The following is a 22,638-nucleotide window of genomic DNA, read 5'->3' as shown; positions in this document are numbered from 1 at the left end:
GGGGGCGGTGGCTCACGCCTGTAATCCCAGCACTTTGAGAGGCCAAGGCGGGTGGATCACCTGAGGTCAGGAGTTCGAGACCAGCCTGGCCAACATGGTAAAACCCTGTCTTTACTAAAAATACAAAAAATTAGCCAGGTATGGTAGCAGGCGCCTGTAATCCTACCTACTCGGGAAGCTGAGGCAGGAGAATCACTTGAACCTGGGAGGTGGAGGTTGCCGTGAGCCGAGACCGCGCCCCTGAACTCCCACCTGGGCAACAAGAGCCAAACTCTGTCTAAAAAAAAAGAAAAGTTGGCACGGTGGCTCACGCCTGTAATCCCAACACTTTGGGATGCCAAGGCGGGCGAAATCACCTGAGATCGGGAGTTCGAGACCAGCCTGACCAACATGGAGAAACCCTGTCTCTACTAAAAATACAAAATTAGCCAGGCATGGTGGCACATGCCTGTAATCCCAGCTACTTGAGAGACTGAGGCAGGAGAATCGCTTGAACCCAGGAGGCAGATGTTGCAGTGAGCTTAGATCGTGTCACTGCACTCCGGCCTGGGCAATAAGAGCGAAACTCCATATCAAAAAAACAAAACAAAACAAAACAAAAACCACACAACGGGGAATTGGTTCTTAAGATCACAGAGGCGAAGTCCCATGATAAACCGTCTGCAAGCTGGAGAAATGGAGAAGCTGGGAGCCTGGCTCAGTGCAGGTCTGGCAGCCTCAGAACCAGGGAAGTTGATGGTACAGGCCCCAGTCTGAGGCTAAAGGCCTGAGGGCCCCCAGGAGGCCGCTGGTGCAACAGAGTCTGCATCTAGAGTCTGAAAACCAGGGAACCTGTCTGAGGACAACAGGAGAAAAGGTGTCCTGGCCGGGCACGGTGGCTCACGCCTGTAATCCCAGCACTTTGGGAGGCTGAGGCGGGTGGATCACAAGGTCAAGAAATCGAGACCATCCTGGCCAACATGGCAAAACCCTGTCTCTACTAAAAATACAAAAATTAGCTGGGCATGGTGGTGCATGCCTGCAGTCCCAGCTACTCGGGAGGCTGAGGCAGGAGAATCGCTTGAACCCGAGAGGTGGAGGTTTCAGTGAGCCGAGATCATGCCATTGCACTCCAGCCTGGCAACAGAGCGAGACTCCATCTCAAAAAAAAGAAAAAGAAAAAGAGAAGGTGTCCTGCTCCAGAAGGGACGGAAAGCAGAGAGGGCCAGTGCCCCCTCTTCCTCCTGTTCATCCCAACTGGGCCCCCAACCAGTTAGACCTTCATTAAGGGTGGGTCTCCCTCTCTCAGGCCACTGACTCACCCACTAATCTGCCTTGGAAACATCCTCACAGACACTCAGAATGCTCCACCAGCCAGCGGCCATCCCTCCATCCAGTCAAGTTGACACCTGAAATTAACCATCATCCAAGTCTCTCGGGACTTCTTCTTCACGTTGATTTCAAGCAACAAGCAACAGTTCAAATAACTACAACTAACAAAGTGAGCACATTCAGGAAAAGCTAGTCAAAAGAGAAGGGCTGGGCGCGATGGTTCACACCTGTAATCCCAGCACTTTGGAAGGCCGAGGCAGGCGGATCACTTGAGGCCAAGACCAGCCTGGCAAACATGGCAAAACCTTGTCTCTACTAAAAATACAAAAATTAGCCGGGCATGGTGGCGTGCGTCTGTGATCCCAGCTACTCAGGAGGCTGAGGTGGGAGGATTGCTTGAACCCTAGGTAGAGGTTGTGGTGAGCCAAGATGGCGCCACTGCACTCCATCCTGGGCAATAGAGTGAGACTCTGTCTCAAAAAAACAAACAGCAGAGAAGTAGGCCCGGCACAGTGGCTCATGCCTGTAATCCCAGCGCTTTGGGAGGCTGAGGCGGGTGGATCACTTGAGGTCAGGAGTTCGAGACCAGCCTAACCAACGTGGTGAAACTCTGTCTCTACTAAAAATACAAAAATTAGCCGGTCACAGTGGTGCATGCCTGTAATCCCAGCTACTCAGGAGGCTGAGGCAGGAGAATTGCTTGAACCTGGGAGGCGGAGGTTGCAGAGACCCAAGATCACGCCACTGCACTCCAGCCTGGGCATCAGAGAGAGACTCCGTCTCAAAAACAAACAAATGAAAACAAAAGAAGAGAAGGCGCTGTCACTCCCTCATAAGTGGGGAAGGGCCATCTCAGTGTGTCTGAGGCCTCTGTCATCAGGATTCTCCCTCTTCCCGCGTGGCCTGGAAGAAGCTTCAGTCCCAGTGCTGGGAGCTTGCAACGCTGTGACAGTGCCCCTACTTTGGCCTGGAATCACGTCAGCTCAATGTGGCCACCCCGGTGGGAGACCCCGCTGATAAGAAGCTCTTTGGCTGTTTTTGATATGCTTAATTAATAATGTGGATGAGAAGACAATGCAATGATTTCTTAATATTTGTGGCATATAGGGCAGGGCTCTTATTCATACCCTGCTTGGGCTGTATAAGTTGAACTGACTTACTGGAAAGATATAGTCTGGGTGCGGTGGCTCGCGCCTGTAATCCCAGCACTTTGGGAAGCCGAGGCAGGCGGATCACCTGAGGTCAGGAGTTCGAGACCAGCCTGACCAACACAAAGAAACCCCATCTCTACTAAAAATACAAAAAAATTAGCCGGACGTGGTGGCAGGTGCCTGTAATCCCAGCTACTCAGGAGGCTGAGGCAGGAGAATCACTTGAACCTGGGAGGCGGAGGCTGCGGTAAGCCAAGATTGAGCCATTGTACTCCAGCCTGGGCAACAAGAGCGAAACTCTGTCTAAAAAAAAAAAAAAGATATTTGGCAGTATGTAGCTAAGGCCTTAAAAGTGGGCTTAGCCCTAGATTCAGGAAGTCTGCCTCTGGGCCTGTCTCTGAGGAAATAATCAGAAGTTTGCAAAAAGCAATATACATAAAGATATTCATAGCAGTGTTAATAGTCTGATTGGAATCAAACACTTTACACAAAGGCTTTTTATTTATTTATTTATTTTGAGACAGAGTCTCGCCCTGTCACCCAGGCTGGAGTGCAGTGAGTGCACGATCCCAGCTCACCACAACCTCCGCCTCCCGGGTTCAAGCGATTCTCCTGCCTCAGCCTCCCGAGTAGCTGGGATTACAGGCGCCTGCCACCATGCCTAGCTAATATTTTGTATTTTTAGTAGAGATGGGGTTTCACCATGTTGGCCAAGCTTGTTTGGAACTCCTGACTTCAGGTGATCAGCTACTCAGAAGGCTGAGCCAGGTTCAAGCGATTCTCATGTCTCAGCCTCCCAAGTAGCTGGGACGACAGGCTCCTGCCACCATGCCTGGCTGATTTTTGTATTTTTAGTAGAGACAGGGTTTCACCATGTTGGCCAGGCTGGTCTCAAACTCCTGACTTCAGGTGATCCACCCGCCTCAGCCTCCCAAAGTGTTGAGATTACAGGCATGAGCCACCTTGCCTGGCCTGAAATCCACCTTGAGCACGTCGCTTGCCACCTCGGAGCGCAAGCCCCCTTAGGTGTCAGTGGAGTTCAGGCCCACAGCAAGGTGGGGAGGCACAGAGGAACTGGGTACAGACCAGGCCAGGCTCCCTAGACAATAGCCCCAGCTTAGCCACTGAGTCTGTTCCTCTCCCAGGCTGGGGTCAGCCCATCTGACTTGAGCGAAGGTCTACACATCTCTGCTTCCTCGCTGTGATCTCCTAGATAACCGCCCGTGAAGAAGTCCTTGCCCTCGGCCCTAAGCTGTGAACCTGCTGCCTTCCATGGCAAAAGGGACTGTGCAGGTGTGAGTCAGTTCATGACCTTGACTGGAGAGGTGATCCTGGGTTACTTAGGCGGCCCAGCGGAATGGCATGAACCCCAGAAGAGGAGGACAAAGGCAGAAGAGCCTGTCTGAGAGAAGTGACGGCAGAGGAGGAGGCAGGGAGGTGCCGTGTGCTCATCAGCCGTCATCGGCTTTGCAAGCTGTTAGGGGGCTGCCCCTAGACGCTGAGAATGGTCCCCACTGACCCCAGCAAGGTGACAGCACCTCAGTCCCACGCTGCAAGGATGTGCATTCTGCAGACAATACAAATGAGCACAGAAAAGGGATTCTCCACTGGCCCCCATTATGGAACTGCAGGGTTATACATTGTGCTGTTGTCAGCCTCTAAATTTGTAGAAGTTTGTGACGGCAGCAAAGAAAACAAATGGAGTCTGCAAACTCCCTTTCCCTGGGGAGGAGGGACTGGTCCTCATCCGGTCCTGGGGTGACCCTGGGCCCCGCTCTCCTGAATGGATGTGCAAGGCCATTTCTCTGTGGTCTCTGTCTGGAACGTGGACGCAGACGGGAGCTTGGGAAGTCCAAGTTTACTTGGCTTTGTGCCCAAACCAAGCTCTGGATATGAGTGCACTTGTTTAAAAAAAAAAAAAAAGGCAAGCACTGACCCACTTTTTCCTGACTGCTCTGGCTCAGACACGTCCGTCTAAAAGGACATTTATTTCAAGAACACGCCGTTCCCAGGGCTGACATCCCCCACCTCCACTGGAAGCAGAAGCACTAACAAGAGATTGCAAGGTCTGGCGTCCAGTGTCTGATAATGGAGCAAATGTTCCACTGAAAGCCGGACCTGATGACTGCATCGGCCTGGCGCTGGAGGGGCTGGGAGTTTGGCCTGAGCAAACTCAGTTGCTTAAAACAACACAAATTTATTTATTTTTTTAATTTTATCTTTTTAAGTCCCAGGCTACATGTGCAGGATGTGCAGATTTGTTGCATAGGTAAATGTGTGTCATGGTGGTTTGCTGCACCTATCAACCCATCACCTAGCTTTAAGCACAGCATGCCTTAGCTCTTTTTTCTAATGTTCTGCCCCCACCCCCCACCAGGACCCCAGTGTGTGTGGTTCTCCTCCCTGAGTCCACATGTTCTCATTGTTCAGCTCCCACTTATAAGTGAGAACATGCAGTGTTTGGTTTTCTGTTCCTGTGTTAGTTTGCTGAGGATAATGGCTTCTAGCTCCATCCATGTCCCTGAAAAGACATGATCTTGTTCCTTTTTCTTTTTTTTGAGACAAAGTTTCGCTCTCGTTGCCCAGGCTGGAGTGCAATGGCACTATCTCAGCTCACTGCCTCCCGGGTTCAAGTGATTCTCCTGCCTCAGTCTCCTGTGTAGCTGGGATTACAGGCATGCACCACCACACCCGGCTAATTTTGTATTTTTAGTAGAGGCGGGGTTTCACCATGTTAATCAGGCTGGTCCCAAACTCCTGATCTCAGGTGATCCACCAACCTCTGCCTCCTGAAGTGCTGGGATTACAGGCGTGAGCCACCACGCCTGGCCTCTTATTCCTTTTTATGGCTGCGTGTATGATATGGTTTGACTCTGTGTCCCCACCCTAACCTCATCTAGAATTGTACTCCCATAATTCCCACATGTTGTAGGAGGGACCTGGTGGGAGAGAATTTGAATCATGGGCGTGGTTTCCCCCATATTGTTCTCATGATAGTTAATAAGTCTCACGAGATCTAATGGTTTTATCAGGGGTTTTCACTTTTGCATCTTCCTCATTTTCTCTTGCCACTGCCATGTAAGAAGTGCCTTTTACCTCCTGCCGTGATTCTGAGGCCTCCCCAGCCATGTGGAACTGTAAGTCCAATTAAACCTCTTTTTCTTCCCAGTCTCAGGTATGTCTTTATTAGCAGTGTGAAAACCCACTAGTACAGTAAATTGGTACCAGCAGAGTGGGGCGTTGCTGAAAAGATACCTGAAAATGTGGAAGCAACTTTGGAACTGGGTGACAGGTGGAGGTTAGAACAGTCTGGAGGGTAAAGAAGAAGACAGGAAAATGTGGGAAAAGTTTGGAACTTCCTAGAGACTTGTTGAATGGCTTTGCCCAAAATGCTGATAGCGACGTGAACAATAAGGTCCAGGCTGAGGTGATCTGAGATGGAGATGAGGAACTTGGGAACTAGAGCAAAGAAGACTCTTGTTATGTTTTAGCCAAGAGACTGGCAGCATTTTGCCCCTGCCCTAGAGATTTTTGGAACTTTGAACTTGAGAGAGATGATTTAGGGTATCTGGCAGAAGAAATTTCTAAGCAGCAAAGCATTCAAGAGGTGACTTGGGTGTTGGTAAAAGCATTCAGGTTTTTTTTTTTTTTTTTTTTTGAGATGGAGTCTGGCTTTGTCGCCCAGACTGGAGTGCAGTGGTGTGACCTTGGCTCACTGCAACCTCTGCCTCCTGGGTTCAAGCAATTCTCCTCCCTCAGCCTCCAGAGTAGCTGGGACTACAGACGTGTGACACCATGCCCGGCTAATTTTTGTATTTTTAGTAGAGATGTGGTTTTACCATGTTAGCCAGGCTGGTCTGGAACTCCTGACCTCAGGCAATCCACCCACCTCAGCCTCCCAAAGTGCTGAGATTACAGGTGTGGGCCACCACGCCCAGCCTAAAAGCATTCAGTTTGAAAAGGGAAACAGAGTACTAAAGTTTGAAAAATTTGCAGCCTGACAATGCAATAGAAAAGAAAATCCCATTTTCTGAGGAGAAATTCAAGCCAGCTACAGTAACTTGCATAAGTAACAAGGAGCCAAATGTTAATCCCCAAGACAATGGGGAAAATGTCTCCAGGGCATGTCAGAGGACTTCACTGCAGCTCCTCCCATCACAAGCCCAGAGGCCTAGGAGGAAAAAGTGGTTTCATGGGCTGGGCTCAGGGTCCCCGAGCTGTGTGCAGCCTAGGGATTTGGTGCCCTTCATCCCAGCCACTCTGGCTGTGGCTGAAAGGGGCCAACATAGAGCTTGGGCCGTGGCTTCCAAGGGTGCAAGCCCCAATCCTTGGCAGCTTCCATGTGGTGTTGAGCCTGCGGGTGCACAGAAGTCAAGAATTGAGGTTTGGGAACCTCCACCTAGATTTCAGAAGATGTATGGAAACGCCTGGATGCCCAGGCAGAAGTTTGCTGCAGGGGTGGGGCCCTCACGGAGAACCTCTGCTAGGGTAGTGCAGAAGGGAAATGTGGGGTCAGAGCCCCCACACAGAGTTCCTAGTGGGGCACTGCCTAGTGGAGCTGTGAGAAGAGGGCCACTGTCCTGCAGACCCCAGAATGGTAGATCCACCGACAGCTTGCACCATGTGCCTGGAAAAGGCACAGACACTGAACGCCAGCCAGGGAAAGCAGCCAGGAGGGAGGCTGTACCCTGCAAAGCCACAAGGGCAGAGCTGCCCAAGACCATGGGAACCCACCTCTTGCCTCAGCATGACCTGGATGTGAGATCTGGAGTCAAAGGAGATCATTTTGGAGTTTTAAGATTTGACTGCCCTGCTGGATTTCAGACTTCCATGGGCCCTGTAACCCCTTTGCTTTGACCAATTTCTCCCATTTGGAATGGCTGTATTTTCCCAATAACCTGTACCCCCATTGTATCTAGGAAGTAACTATTTCACTTTTGATTTTACAGGCTCATAGGTAGAAGGGACTTGCCTTGTCTCAGATGAGACTTTGGACTATGGACTTTTCGGTTAATGCTGAAATGAGTTAAGACTTTGGGGGACTGTTGGGAAGGCATGATTGGTTTTGAAATGTGAGGACATGAGATTTGGAGGGGCCAGAGGTGTAATGATATGGTTTGACACTGTCCCCACCCAAATCTCATCTTGAATTGTACTCCCATAATTCCAACATGTTGTGGGAGGAAGCCGGTGGGAGATCATTTGAATCATGGGGGCAGTTCCCCCATACTGTTCTTGTGGTAGTGAATAAGTCTTATGAGATCTGATGGTTTTATCAGGGGTTTCTGCTTTTGTATCTTCCTCATTTTTCCCCTGCCGCCGCCATGTAAGAAGTGCCTTTCGCCTCCTGCCATGATTCGGAGACCTCCCCAGCCATGTGGAACTGTAAGTCCAAATAAACCTCTTTTTCTTTCCAGTCTCAGATATGTCTTTATCAGCAGCATGAAAATGGACTAATACAGTGTATATGGACCACATTTTCTTCATCCTGTCTATCACTGATGGGCATTTGGGTTGGTTCCACATCTTTGCTATCGTGAATAGTGCTGCAATGAACACATGCATGCAAGTATCTTTTTTTTCTTTTTTTTTTTTTTTTTGAGATGGAGTCTCGCTCTGTTGCCCAGACTGGAGTGCAGTGATGCGATCTCGGCTCACTGCAAGCTCCACCTCCTGGGTTCACGCCATTCTCCTGCCTCAGCCTCCCGAGTAGCTGGGACTACAGGCGCCTGCCACTGCACCCAGCTAATTTTTTGTATTTTTAGTAGAGACGGGGTTTCACCTTGTTAGCCAGGATGGTCTGGATCTCCTGACCTCGTGATCCTCCTGCCTCGGCCTCCCAAAGTGCTGGGATACAGGCATGAGCCACCGCACCCGGCCAGCAAGTATCTTTATAATAGAATTTATATTCCTTTGGGTATGTACCCAGTAATGGGATTGCTGGGTCAAATGGTATTTCTGGTTCTAAATCTTTGAGGAATTGCAATGCTGTCTTCCACAATTGTTGAACTAGTTTACATTCCCACCAATAATGTAAAAGCATTCCTGTTTCTCTGCAACCTCATCAGCATCTGTTCTTGACTTTTTAATAATCACCATTCTGACTGGTGTGAGATGGTGTCTCATTGTGGTTTTTTGTTTGCATTTCTCTATGATCAGTGATGTTGAGCTTGTTTTTGGAACAAAATAGAGAACTCAGAAATATAACCACACATCTACAACCATCTGATCTTTTACAAACCTGACAAAAATAAGCAATGGGAAATGGATTTCCTATTTAATAAATGGTGCTGGGAGAACTGGCTAGCCATATGCAGAAAATTGAAACTGGACCCCTTCCTTAATCTTATACAAAAATTAACTCAAGATGGATTAAAGACTTAAATGTAAAACCCAAAACTATAAAAACCTTAGAAGAAAATCTAGGCAATACCATTCCAGACATACGCATAGGCAAAGATTTTATAATGAAATCACCAAAAGCAATTGCAACAAAAGCAAAAATTTGGCCGGGTACGGTGGCTCATGCCTGTAATCCCAGCACTTTGGGAGGCCGAGGTGGGTGGATCACGAGGTCAGGAGTTCCAGACCAGCCTGGCCAACATGGTGAAGCCCCATCTCTACTAAAAATACAAAAATTAGCCGGGCATGGTGGCACAGGCCTGTAATCCTTGCTACTCAGGAGGCTGAGGCAGAAGAACTGCTTGAACCTGGGAGGCAGAGAGATTGCAGTGAGCTGAGATGACACCACTGCACTCCAGCCTAGGGGACAGAGCAAGACTCCATCTCAGAAAAAAAAGAAAAAAAAAGTAAAACTTGACAAATGAGATCTAATTAAACTAAAGAGCTTCTGCACAGCAAAAGAAACTATCATCAGAGTGAACAGACAACCTACAGAAGGGAAGAAAATTTTTGCAATCTATCCATCTGGCAAAGGTCTAATATCCAGAATCTACAAGGAACTTAAGCAAATTGACAAGAAAAAAACAAACAACCCCATTAAAAAGTGGGCAAAGGACATGAACAGACACTTAAAGACATACATGTGGCCAACACAAGTTTATTATCTTAGCTTTCTGGAGGTCAAAGTCCTGAGATCAGAGTGTCACCAGGGCTGCCTTCCTGGTGGATGCTGTAGAGGAGACACCAGCTTCCTGCTCTTTCCAGCTTCCAGAGGGGCCTGCATTCATTGCCCCCAGCCCCCTCCTCCCTCTTATTTTATTTTAACTTTTTGAGATGGAGTCTTACTTTGTTGCCCAGGCTGGATTGCAGTGGCACAATCCCAGCTCACTGCAGCATCCGCCTCCCAGGTTCGAGCGATTCTCCTGCCTCAGCCTCCCGAGTAGCTGGGATTACGTGCATGCACCACCATACCCGGTTAAATTTTTTTTTTTTTTTTTTTTTTTGCATTTTTAGTAGAGATGGGTTTCACCATGTTCACCAGGCTAGTCTTGAACTCCTGATCTCAAGTGGTCCACCCGCCTCAGCCCCCCAAAGTGCTGGGATTTCAGGTGTGAGCCACCGCCTCCTCCATCTTAAAGCCTGCAGCATAGCATCCTCAGAGCTTCCTGACCCCGGCTTCTGACATCTCATCCCCTTCTCTGACTCTTCCCACCTGCTGCCCTTTTCAAAGGACCTTTGTGATTACACTGGGTCCATGAGGATCCTCCAGGGTCGTCTCTCATTGCAGCGTCCCGAACTGAATCTCATCTGGACGTCCATGATCAAGGCGTCGGCAGGGCTGGTTTCTCCTGAGGCCTCGCTCCTTGGCATGTACACAGTCACCTTCTTCCTGTGTCTTCACATGGTTTTGGTCTTGCCCCTGTGTATGGCTGTATCCTAATCTCCTTTTTTCTTTTTCAGAGACAGGGTCTTTCTCTGTCACCCAGGCTGGAGTGCATTGGCACGATCATAGCTCAACGCAGCCCTAAGCTCTGGGCTCAAGAGACCCTCCTGACTCAACCTCCCACGTAGCTGGGATTATAGGCACGTGCCACCACACTTGGCTAATTATTTTTATTTTTATAGAGACAGCGTCTCTGTATGTTGCCCAGGCTGATCTCAAGCAATCCATTCACCTCAGCCTCCCAAAGGGCTGAGATTACAGGTGTGAGCCCTGGTCTGCTCCTCTCCTAATGACACCAGGCATATTTGCCTAGGGCCCACCCTAACAACCCCATCTTAATTAATCACCACTTTAAAGGCCGGATCTCCAAACACAATAACATACAGAGGGACTGGGGGTTAGGGCTTCAGCATATGAATTTAGGGAGGACAGAATTCCGTTGATAACACATGGATGAGTCCTTTTGTTCATCCTTTGTTCAACAAAGGATGAACGCCCTTTGTTTTATTGTTTGTTTCCCTGAAAAGGCTGCAGGGCTCCCTGCAGTGGGGACTGTGTCCACCTGACTCACTGTTGGGTACCCAGCTGGGACCCGGGGCCTGACACGACTTTCCCAGGGACCGAATGGACAAGCTAACCCCTGCACTCTTTCTTTTTAGGAAATGGGAACTCTCTTTATCAGAATGGGCCTGCCCTGGCTGTGCTGATCTCTTGGGGAAGCTGACTGAGACGGATGCATTTCCAGGGGAACCAAGGAGACCTATGGGGTCAGGTATCTGATTTTTTGCACCTTGGATGAGTTTTGTCTGTTCTGGTACTTTGGGTAAACAGACCCACACGGCATGAACTCCACAGTTTGCAGCTTTCTTTGCTCAGCATTCCCTTGGTGAGAGTCATCCATGTCATTGCACATATCAGTGGTTTATGTTTATTGCTTAGTGGTATTGCTCTGAGGATAAATGCAATGTATATAGGAATATACAATAGTTTATTTATCAGTCTTCCTATTGACAGACAACTTGAGTTATGTCCAATGTTTGGCAATTTTATTTATTTATTTTTTATTTTATTTATTTAATTTTTTTTCAGAAGGAGTCTTGCTCTGTCACCCAGGCTGGAGTGCAATGGTGCGATCTCGGCTCACTGCAACCTCTGTTTCCTGGGTTCAAGCCATTCTCCTGCCTCAGCCTCCCAGGTAGCTGGGACTACAGGCACCTGCCACCACGCTTGGCTAGTTTTCTGTATTTTTTAGTAGAGATGAGGTTTCACCATGTTAGCCAGGATGGTCTCGATCTCCTGACCTCGTGATCCGCCTGCCTCGGCCTCCCAAAGTGCTGGGATTACAGGCCTGAGCCACCGCGCCTGGCAGCAATTTTAAATAAAGCTGCTGTCATCATTCTTGGACAAGTATTTTGGTGAACATATGTTTGTTTTGATTTATTTTGGATACATACCTAGACACTGAATGGCTGGGGGCAAAAAGTAAGCATGTTTAATTTTATAAAAAATCACCAGACCTTGTTCCAAAGTACTTGTACATCTTACATTCCCACCAGCAATGCATGAGAATTCCAATGTCTCCCTAACACTTGGTGTCATGAGTCCTTTAATTTTGCTTTTTTTTTTTTTTTTTCTGAGCTAGGGTCTCACTCTGTTACCCAGGCTGGAGGAGTACAGTCACGCAATCATAGCTCACTTGCAGCCTCGACCTCTCCAGCCAGAGAGCCTCCTACCTCAGCCTCCTGAGTAGCTGGAACTATGGGCATGCTTTATCACACCTGGCTAATTTGTTGATTTTTTGTAGAGACAGGGCCTCACCACACTGCTCAGGCTGGTCTGGAACTCCTGGGCTCAAGTGATTCTCCTGTCTTGGCCTCCCAGAGTGCTGGGATTATAGGTGTAAGCCACCCTGCCTGGCCTAATTTCAGCCATTCTGATCCATGTGTGCACATCTCAGTGGTGAGCCCAGTAGCTCATACACAACTTTTCAGGTTACCTCTCCCTAGCTCCTTTCTGTCCATTCTCTGTCTCCTTAACTGGGTGACACTGGTGGTCTTTGTTTGAGTTCCCGCCCTCTGTACCATGGATCAGAAATGGACTCCAGGCAGAAAGCCCAGTGAGCACAAAGCTCCACTTGTGTATTTCTTATTTGTTTGTTTCTCAGGGAACAGTCCTGAGCTGCCTGTTGTCGAGTCTGAGAACAGTTCCCTTTTCTGCCCCCTACCCCCGGTTTTCTATTTGTTTACGGTGAAAACATGTCTAGATGCTGCAATCCCCTCTATATTTGTTTTTCACTTTTTAAAAATTGGCTTTGGCCAGGTGCGGTGGCTCATGCCTGTAATCCCAGCACTTTGGGAGGCCAAGGTGGGCAGATCACCTGAGGTCAGGAGTTTGAGACCAGCCTGGCCAACATGGGGAAACCCCGTCTCTACTAAAAATACAAAAATACAAAAATATTAGCCAGGCATGGTGGCATGTGCCTGCAATCCCAGCTACTTGGGAGGCTGAGGGAGAAGAGTCACTTGAACCCAGGAGGCAGAGGCTGCAGTGAGCCGAGATTGTGACACTGTATTCAGGCCTGGGCAACAGAGCAAGATTCTGTCTCAAAAAAAAAAAAGTTTGAGAGCAAGTAAAAAAAAACAGGTTTGAGAGCAAGTAAAAATTTGTCAGATGAGCCTGGGAGGGAAGCAAAAGAGAAGAGCTCACCAGTGTAGAAAGAGTGACATCCAGAAAACAAGTAGTTTAGTAAAGCTGAACCATGGTATGAGGTTGGGAACTGCAGCTGGTGAGGATGGACTGGTAGGCAGGAAGCGCTGTGTTTTGAACAGGTTTATTGAGATAGAAGACACCTGTTAGAAAATTCACCCATTTAGCATATGATTCATTGGCTTTTAGTATGTTCAGAGTGTTGCATCCCACCATTATGAAGCCTTATAAGGTACTATTGAGGTTTGCCTTCCTGGGGCCCCTGAACTGGCTTATGGGGATATGTGAGTGTGTAAAGACTGATGGCGAAGCTGGAGAAGGGTGGGTCCAGGCAGAAAAGAAGAAAGGCAGTACTGTTTGTCCCCAGCTAGGCAGAGCTGGAGCAGGTTTCCTGTGGATTGTGAGGGAGGGGGAGGAGGCCCCCCAAGTCCACTCCCCACCACAGGCCACAGCTCCTATGTATTTTTTTTTTTTTTTTCTTTTTTGAGACGGAGTCTCGCTCTGTCGCCCAGGCTGGAGTGCAGTGGCATGATCTCAACTCACTGCAGCCTCTGCCTCCTGGGTTCAAGCAATTCCCCTGCCTCAGCCTCCCGAGTAGCTGGGGTTACAGTTGCCTGCCACCATGCTTGGCTAATTTTTGTGTTTAGTAGAGACAGGGTTTCACCATGTTAGCTAGGCTGGTCTTCAACTCCTGACCTAAGGTGATCCACCCGCCTCGGCCTCCCAAAGAGCTGGGATTACAGGCATGGGCCACCACACCAGGTCAGGACTGTGGCTTAATAGTCAAAGCAAAGGGGACCATAAAGCACCAGGAATGTGGGGCTGGACCGACCGAGGCTCCCAGAAGTTTCTCATTTGCCAAGCACCCCAGAGCTTCCTTGGGGAGTGCTCTGAGAGGAACGCTTCCAAAGAGGGTCTCAGCTTTCTTAGTTGAGAGTGGTACTTTTTGAAGTGGGAGGGAGAAGGCCTGCAGCTTTTTGACAGGAATGGGAAACAATACCTCAGCTGGGCACAGTGGCTCACGCCTGTAATCCCAGCACTTTGGGAGGCCAAGGTGGGTGGATCGTCTGAGGTCAGGAGTTCGAGATCAGCCTGGGTAACATAGTAAAACCCTGTCTCTACTAAAAATACAAAAAATTAGCCTGGTGTGGTGGCAGGCGCCTATAATCCCAGCTACTTGGGAGGCCAAGGCAGGAGGATCACTTGAACCCGGGAGGCAGAGGTTGCAGTGAGCCAAGATAGCACCATTGCACTCCAGCCTAGGCAACAAGAGCAAAACTCCATCTCAAAAAAACAACACAAAACAAAAAACCTCAGAGATTAGCAGAGGCAGAATTGAACCAGGCAACTTGTGTGGAATGAATTCTTGTAGCTGCCGGATGGCGATGTGGATGAAAGGAGGATGAGAAGAACCGGTCTGTGTGCACAGGCTGTGCTTCCCTCTCCCAGCCCGTGGGGAGTAGCTGCTTTCCAGACCTGGCTGTGCTTTGTAAAACACACATCTCAAGGCCACGCCCCCAGTGTTCTCATTCAGTAGTTCTGAGTCAGGCCAGGAAAATCATGGGGTATTTTTAACGGCTTGGACTTTCTCTGGAATCCTCTTTTTAATAATTTCTGAAACGACTTCAAACTTAAGTCGCAAGTACAGTACAAATAACTCATTTTCTTGAACTGGTTTAGAGTAAGTAGCTGAGGGATACCCCAGCACCCCTGGAGAGCTGAGTGTGTCTCTTCCACAAACAAGGATATTCTGCATAACCACAACACAGCCCTCAAGGTCAGGACAGTAACATCCATACCTGGCTGCCACAGGATCCTCAGGCTCTATTCAAGTTTCACCAGTTGTTCCAATTAGATGTAATATAAGCATATAATATAAGGCAGCCACTTATATTTGTCCTATTAGCATATCTGTTTTATATATGTTATATATATATATATATATATATATATATATATTTTTTTTTTTTTTTTTTTTTTTTGAGACGGAGTCTCACTCTGTTGCCCAGGCTGAAGTGCAGTGGTGAAATCTCGGCTCGCTGCAACCTCTGCCTCCTGGGTTCAAGTGATTCTCCTGCCTCAGTCTCCCAAGTAGCTGGGATTACAGGCACCTGCCACCATGCCTGGCTAATTTTTTTTTTTTTTTTTTTAGTACAGATGGGGTTTTGCCATGTTGGCCAGGCTGGTCTTGAACTCCTGACCTCAGGTGATCCACCTGCCTCTGCCTCCCAAAGTTCTGAGATTACAGGCAAGAACCACTGCACCTGGCCACAATAGTATATTTTTGTAGCAAAATGATCCAGTTCAGAATCATGCATGATATTTAGTTGTCACATCTCTTTCGTCTTCTTTAATCTGGAAAGGTTTCTCAGGCCTTCCTTGATTTTCATGACCTCAATGCTTTTGAAGGTCGCAGACCAGTGGTAGTGCAGAATGTCCCCATTTTGGTTTGTCTGTGGTTTGTCTGTGGTTTCATCATGATTAGATGCAGGGCATGCGTCCTTGGCGGGAGCACCACAGGCGTGTTGCTGGGCTCTCTTAGTTCCATCCTGTCAGGATATTTCCAGCCACTTATATTTGTCCCATTCGCACTGATGTTCAGTTTGATCCGAATCCTCTTTACTTGGTTCAGAAAAAGAAGGAAAGGGGCTGGGCATGGTGACTCCTGCCTGTGATCCCAGTACTTTGGGAGGCTGAGGCCAGAGGATTGCTTGACCCCAGAGGATTGCTTGAGCCCAGGAGTTTGAGATCAGCTTGGGCAACATGGCAAAACCCTGTCTCTACCAAACAAAAATTAGCTGTGCCACATGGTGGCACGTGCTTGTAGTCCCAGCTACTTGATGTGATGAGGCTGGAGGATTGCCTGAACTTGGGAGTTGAGGCTGCAGTGAGCTGAGATCGCACCACTGCACTCCTGGTGACAGATCAAGATTCTATCTCAAAAAAAAAAAAAAGAAGAAGAAATTGCAAAGGTATGGGTAATTGTGATTTTAAAAACTCCCAAACCCTCCACTTGATTTGTGTTCTTTGAAAAAATTCACATAATCCCTGTAGCCTCAGTCTTTCCTTTAAAACTTTTGCTTTAACCCTGTTATATTTAGGACATACAAAAGGTATAAAGAGGCCGGGCGTAGTGGCTCACGCCTGTAATCTCAGCACTTTGGGAAGCAGGGGTAGGTGGATCATCTGAGGTCAGGAGTTCGAGACCAGCCTGACCAACATGGTGAAAATCCACCTCTACTAAAAAACAAAATACAAAAATTAGCCGGGTGTGGTGGCAGCTGCCTGTAATCCCAGCTACTAGGGAGACTGAGGCAGGAGAATCCCTTGAACCACAGGGGCAGAGGTTGCAGTGAGCCGAGATCGCACAAAAACCAAAAGGTATAAAACCACTCATCAAAACCAAAAGGTATAAAGAATAAGGTAACTTGAATTATAATACAATAACTTGATATGTAATATACAACATATATTTCCAGTTGGATTACTAGATACTGTCTGTAACATATAAATATATAATACAATATGATGTAATATATAATAACTTGAATTCTTAAGTTACCCAGTTCAAGAATAAGCCACTGCCAATTTAGTTAAATCTCGCTTGTGAATTCCTCCCCGGCTTCAGCCTACTCTCGATTTGCCCAGAACTCACTGACCTAAGCTCCACTGACAAAGTGACAGAAAAAATCCTGGGTTTCAGAAGCAATTTGAGGCAATTAGATGCAAATTCAGCCCAGATGAGGATGTTTGTTTTTCTAGTGTGGCTACCTAGCTTGTTCCGGCACCTGGTGGTCACACGTGGAACTGCAGCTTCTCATACGTGATCCTTTTCGAATTTTTTTCCTTTCGAATCCTTTCTTTTTTTAAACTTTATTTTGTAATGTAAAATCTGATTTGCTTAAATTGGATTTATCATAATTTACTTTTAAAAGCTTTCTGGTTCTAACAGTGACTGCCCTGCATTGGTGAAAACACTTGGTTAAGCATTAACTGCTCAATTATCACAATTAATCTTTTGATATAATTTCTTGGTGTGTGTGTGTGTGTGTACATAATTTTCCATTATTAATTAAAAAATGAATTGCTAATATATACTAGGTACTGAGGCAGACGCTGGTACAAAGTAAGAATAATCAGGATGGCTAATTAAAGTAATGCTTCTAATTATACCCCATGAAACAAGAAACTTCATTTATCTACAAAAGAAGGAAACCTGTCAGTAAATACTATTTATTGATCACCTATTATGTATCAGGTAACATTTTCTTTCCAAGAATATGTCACAGAGCACGTGCACTGTTTGAAATGTATTAAATGGTAAATGACAGTCATTAGTAGGCTGCTTTTGATGATCATTCTTGAGGCATCTTTGGATGTTAAATTCATTGATGAAAGTTTGATGAAGAACAGGCTACTTTGTTATCTCAAAATAGCATACAAATTACTTATTAATTACAAAGAAAAAATAGGAACTTTACAGTGGAGAAGCTTGGCACCCTTCACCTTAACCAAGCAACCAATGTTACCATTACAAACAATGGGACAAACCCACATCATTTCCCTCCTGATATAATGCACCAAGGATGCCATCACTTCCGAGGTATTTTTGCAAAACATACATAACCTGAATCTAATCATGAGAAAGCATCATACAAACTCAAACTGAGGAACATTCTCCAAAGTAGCTGGCCTGTATTCTTCCAACATATTAGAGTTGCTAACCTAAAAAAGACATCAGAGAAAGATGTCTCCTAATATGATTAATTTATTCAGGAGCAGCCAAAAAGGATGGTGCACCTGGCTATATGGCTATGGCAAGCCACAGGTGCGCCTGAATAGGGAAGAGGTAAGTGGGAGCTTTTATTGGCCAAAAGTAGAAGTTCACATAAGCTGTCTGGAAACAGGTTTCTTTGGTTCTGGAGGCTGAAAGCTGGAGCGGCATCGATTCATTTTTGGAGATGCCGCTACTAGGCAAGTGTTCTTTGGAGAGCATCTTATTTGAATTGCTATCGTCCTAAAGAATGCCTAGTGCTAAGCCTGGTCACAGAAATAACAGGGTGGCGCATGCCTGGAGTCCCAACTACTCTAGAGGCTGAGGCAGGTGGACCGATTGAGCCCAGGAATTTGAGTCCGGTCTGGGCAGCACAGCAAGATCCCTGTCTCTAAATAAATACATGTGTGCATATGTGCAAAATGTAGGTGGAGAAACGCATGAGACTTGTGACGTACATGAGGAATTTCTTGTGTGGTTATTATAGGAAGTCCTTGAGACAGTTCTTATCTCAAACATCAGCCCTCCTTTGTGCATTCCTGGCTTGGTGTGCTTGGGTCTGAGTAGAGTTGTCTCATCCTGGTAGCCGCAAGTTTCACAAAGATATGAAAGGGGAATAAAGACTGAGACCCTGTTCTAGGTAAAAGGATACTAAAAAAAGATTTGACAACTAATTGCAACAGTATGATTCTGGACAGAGGGGAAATAGCTATAAAGGACATAATTGGGACACAGAGAGGAAGAATGTGAAAATGAGGCAAAAATGTAAAAGTTGGTGATTATGGATACAGGATATAATCAGCATTCTTTTTACAATGCGTGTCAATTTTCTGTGAATTTAAAAGTATACATATAAAGTACATATATAGTAATATATATAAATATAAACACCCCAAAAAGTGTTCCCGAAAGTAACAAGCTCTTTGAGAAGAAATAATTGATCTCTTTAAAAATGATTTGTTTCATTATAAAATCAATGTATGTATGCTTAAAGAAAAAAAATGAGACAATACAGAAAAGTAAAAAGAAAACTCATCAGTATCTGACACATGTCACAGCCCACAGCTGCCTGGGAAGGCTGAAGAGTGCAATTTCAGCAGAATGTCAGGGGAGGAGCAGGATTGTGCTAGGTAGAGAATATTCTAGACTGAAGGAACACCACAGAAAAGACAAGAAAGCATGGAAGGGCGTGGCTTGAGGAAAAAGAGAGGTCGGGAAACTGAGAGTTGAAGAATGAGCAGGTGAGATGGGTAAGGACTTCCAGAGAAGAGTGACTCCTAGGCTGGGGGGGTGACATCTGGGCCAGTCGCAATTCTCCCCACGTGTCGCCTTCCACAATGCCAGGCACGCGCCTGGGGTTGAATACATATTTCTGGGCTGAATAACCGAATGTACAAAAGGCAGGCCCTAAATTTCCTCTCCGCCCTGTAGCGTGCCCCGCAGCGACATCGTCACAAGCGCGCGGCTTTTGGTCCCCGCCCTGGGCCTCAGGGCCTCGGGGCCGCGCGCGGGGCGTGGTCAGCCGGAGCTGTGACGCACGCAGGACGCAAGCCGAGGGCTCGGTTTCCACGGCAACAGGCGCCGGGCCTCTGTTTTTCTGCTCACGCTCATGCGTCACTTCCGGTCGCTCCCCGCTTTTTTTTCAGCCTTGTTTAGGATAGGTTCAGATTGGGACCAACGTCGGGGTGGGAGTGGTACTGGGGAAGGGCTATCCAAAATGAGCCTTCGGTTCTGCGAGAAGAGCCGGGCGTCAGGCAGGTGGAGCTTGGCTTCCGTCCCCTAAGCCAATCGCTTTCCAATCCGTCCCCTAGGCGCAGCGGGAAAATGATGCCTCAGCTACCGGCCCTGAGCATGCGCACTGCTACCGGAGGTGCCTCTGGGAAATCCAGTGCTCCGGGATTTCGACGCAGCCGGAGGGAATCCAGAGGGGCGAGTGATGGGCGTGGCATCAGGGGGCAGGGCGTACGAGCCACAGTGTTGATTGGCCGGTGAGAGGCCCGGGCGTGGAGCGGCAGCGGACCCCTGTGGCGGGCTCTGGCGTTTCATTCATTCGTTCATTCATGGAATGAACTGATTCACTCCATGTTTACTGAGTGTACGCTGTGTCAGAGCTTGTGTAGGCGTTGAGGATTCAGAGCCGAGTCGGACACAGCCCCTGTCCTTAAGGAGCCCACGCTTCGACTGACACCGCGGCGTCCCCGCCTTTCTTCCTTTGCACCTTATCTCCTCTCTTCTCACAAGGCTGGTGTCCTTGCAGAAGGCGGCGACGCTCAGCCCATCTTACCTCAGGGACCCTCTCCGAGGCTTCCACGCCTCTGAAAGCAGCTGTTGAACACGGAAAGGCCTGGCGTGGAATCCTGGCTAGCGCTCAACCACTGAGCCCCTTCTCCCACTTTACGTTCACCTCTGAAAGCATGGTGCAGGCATCCCCAGCTTAGGATGGCTCGACTTAGGGGATTTTTCAACTTTGCGTTGGGGTTATCGGGAAGCAACCCATCATAAATCGAGGAGCATCTGTATAGTTATCTTGCAGAGGGCAGTGAGGTTTAAAATGAGCTTTGGTGCTTATCTTGAGGTTGAATCCGAGTTTCCTCCTTATACGATTATTGTGACGGTATGAGATATTTATGCCAAGCACATTGCACATTGCCTGCCAGATAAGAGTTTCATAAATGAGGCCGGGCACGGTGGCTCACGCCTGTAATCCCAGCACTTTGGGAGGCCGAGGCGGGCGGATCACTTGGCCTCAGGAGTTTCAGACTAGCCTGGGCAACGTAGGGAAACCCTGCGTCTACAAAAAAAATTTACAAAAATTAGCCGGGCATGATGGGAGGCTGAAGTGGGAGGTTGGCTTGAGCCCAGGAGGAAGAGGTTACAGTGAGCCAAGATTGCACCACTGTGCTTCAGCCTGGGTCACAGAGCAAGACCCTGTCTCAAAAAAAAAAAAAAAAAATAAAAAAAAAGAAAAAAGTTTTGTAAATGGTAGTTACCATCATTGTGTTATTTTGAAGGAAGAGTTGTGAAGGTCTAACCAAGTAGCTGGTTCTTAGTCGTGCTAAATAAATATAGTTATTTCTTCCCTCCATGGCCTGTGAGCTAGAAAGCCCAGGTGAGACATGACACTATGGAATCCTATAACACGGGAAGGAGAAGAAACTCTTTATGGTACTGGTGGGGGATCAAAACCCTTGAGAGGTGCTGGCTTTTGCCCAAAGTGGAGTGATTGTATCACCCAACCGGAACACTGTTAGCCAGGACAGCAGTCATAAGCTGGAATTGTACCAGGAAAGTAAAGCTGTATAGTCACCTTTCCCTGAGGCTGTACAAGTAGCACGTGACAGAATTCGTCCATTCTGTCTCAAATTGCCTTCTCACACTTTCTTTAATCCTAATGATACGCTATGAAATGATTATCCTTATATAATAACTGAAAATATGGAAGGCAAGTAATTAGGGAGTGATGGATCAGGGACTCTGGCTTGCACTGTTTTTTTTTTTGAGATAGGGTCTCACTCTGCTGCCCAGGCTGGAGTCTAGCCTGCACTTTTTTTTTTTTTTTTTTGAGACGGAGTCTTGCTCTCATTGTGCAGGTGGAGTGCAGTGGCACCATCTCTGCTCACTGCAGCCTCTGCCTCCCAGGTTCAAGCGATTCTCCAGCCTCAGCCTCCCGAGTAGCTGGGATTACAGGCGGCCACTACCATGCCCGGCTAATTTTTGTATTATTATTTTTAGTAGAGACGGAGTTTTGCCATTTTGGCCTGGGTGGTCTCAAACTCCTGACCTCGTGATCCGCCCGCCTCGGCCTCCCAAAGTGCTGGGATTACAGGTGTGAGCCACCATACCTTTCCCAGCCTGTACTTTTAACTCACAGCTGTGATAATTGTCAACCTCAGCAAGCGTCTTGGGGCATTAGTCCCATATATTATGTATATTATATATATTATATATAGGGGTGTGTGTGTGTGTGTGTGTGTGTGTGTGTATTTAGACAGAGTCTCACCCTTTGCTCTGTCCCCCAGGCTGGAGTGCAGTGGCACGATCGAGCTCACTGCAGCCTTGACTTCCTGAGCTCAAGCAATCCTCTCACCTCAGCATCCCAAGTAGCTGGGACTACAGGTGTGCACCATCATGCCGGCTATTTTTTAAATTTTGTGTAGAGATGGGGTCTAGCTATGTTGCTTGGGCTCATCTCGAGCTCCTGGGATCAAATGATCCTCCCTCCTTGGCCTCTCAAAATGCTGGGATTACAGGCATGAGATACCGAGGCCAGCCTGGTCCTATTTTTTGAGACCCCTTGATTGGATGTTTCAGGGAAGCATATTCTGGCCGAGTTTACTGGAGAATTTTCTTGTAGAGCTTGTTATGAACTGAATGTTCATGTTCCTCCCAAATTCATATGTTTAAATTTATCCCCCAATATGATCATATATGGATGTGGGGCCTTTGGGAGGTAATTAGGTCATAAGGGCAGAACCCTCATGAATGGGATTAGGACCCTTCTAAGAAGAGACCAGGCTGGACACGGTGGCTCATGCCTGTAATCCCAGCACTTTGGGAGGCTGAGGCAGGCAAATCACCTGAGGTCGGGAGTTCGAGACCAGCCTGACCAACATGGAGAAACCCTGTCTCTACTAAAAAATACAAAAAAATTAACCGGGTGTGGAGGTGCATGCCTGTAATCCCAAGTATTCAGGAGGCTGAGGCAGGAGAATTGCTTGAACCCAGGAGGCAGAGGTTTCGGTGAGCTGAGATTGCGCCATTGCACTCCAGCCTGGCGACAGAGCGAGACTCCATCTAAAAAAAAAAAAAAAAAAAAGAAGAGACCAGACAGCTAGTTTGCTCTCTATCTG

The sequence above is a fragment of the Nomascus leucogenys genome, chromosome 16, assembly GCF_006542625.1.
Source record: "Nomascus leucogenys isolate Asia chromosome 16, Asia_NLE_v1, whole genome shotgun sequence".
Taxonomy (NCBI): Eukaryota; Metazoa; Chordata; class Mammalia; order Primates; family Hylobatidae; genus Nomascus; species Nomascus leucogenys.
This window is presented reverse-complemented; position numbering follows the sequence as displayed.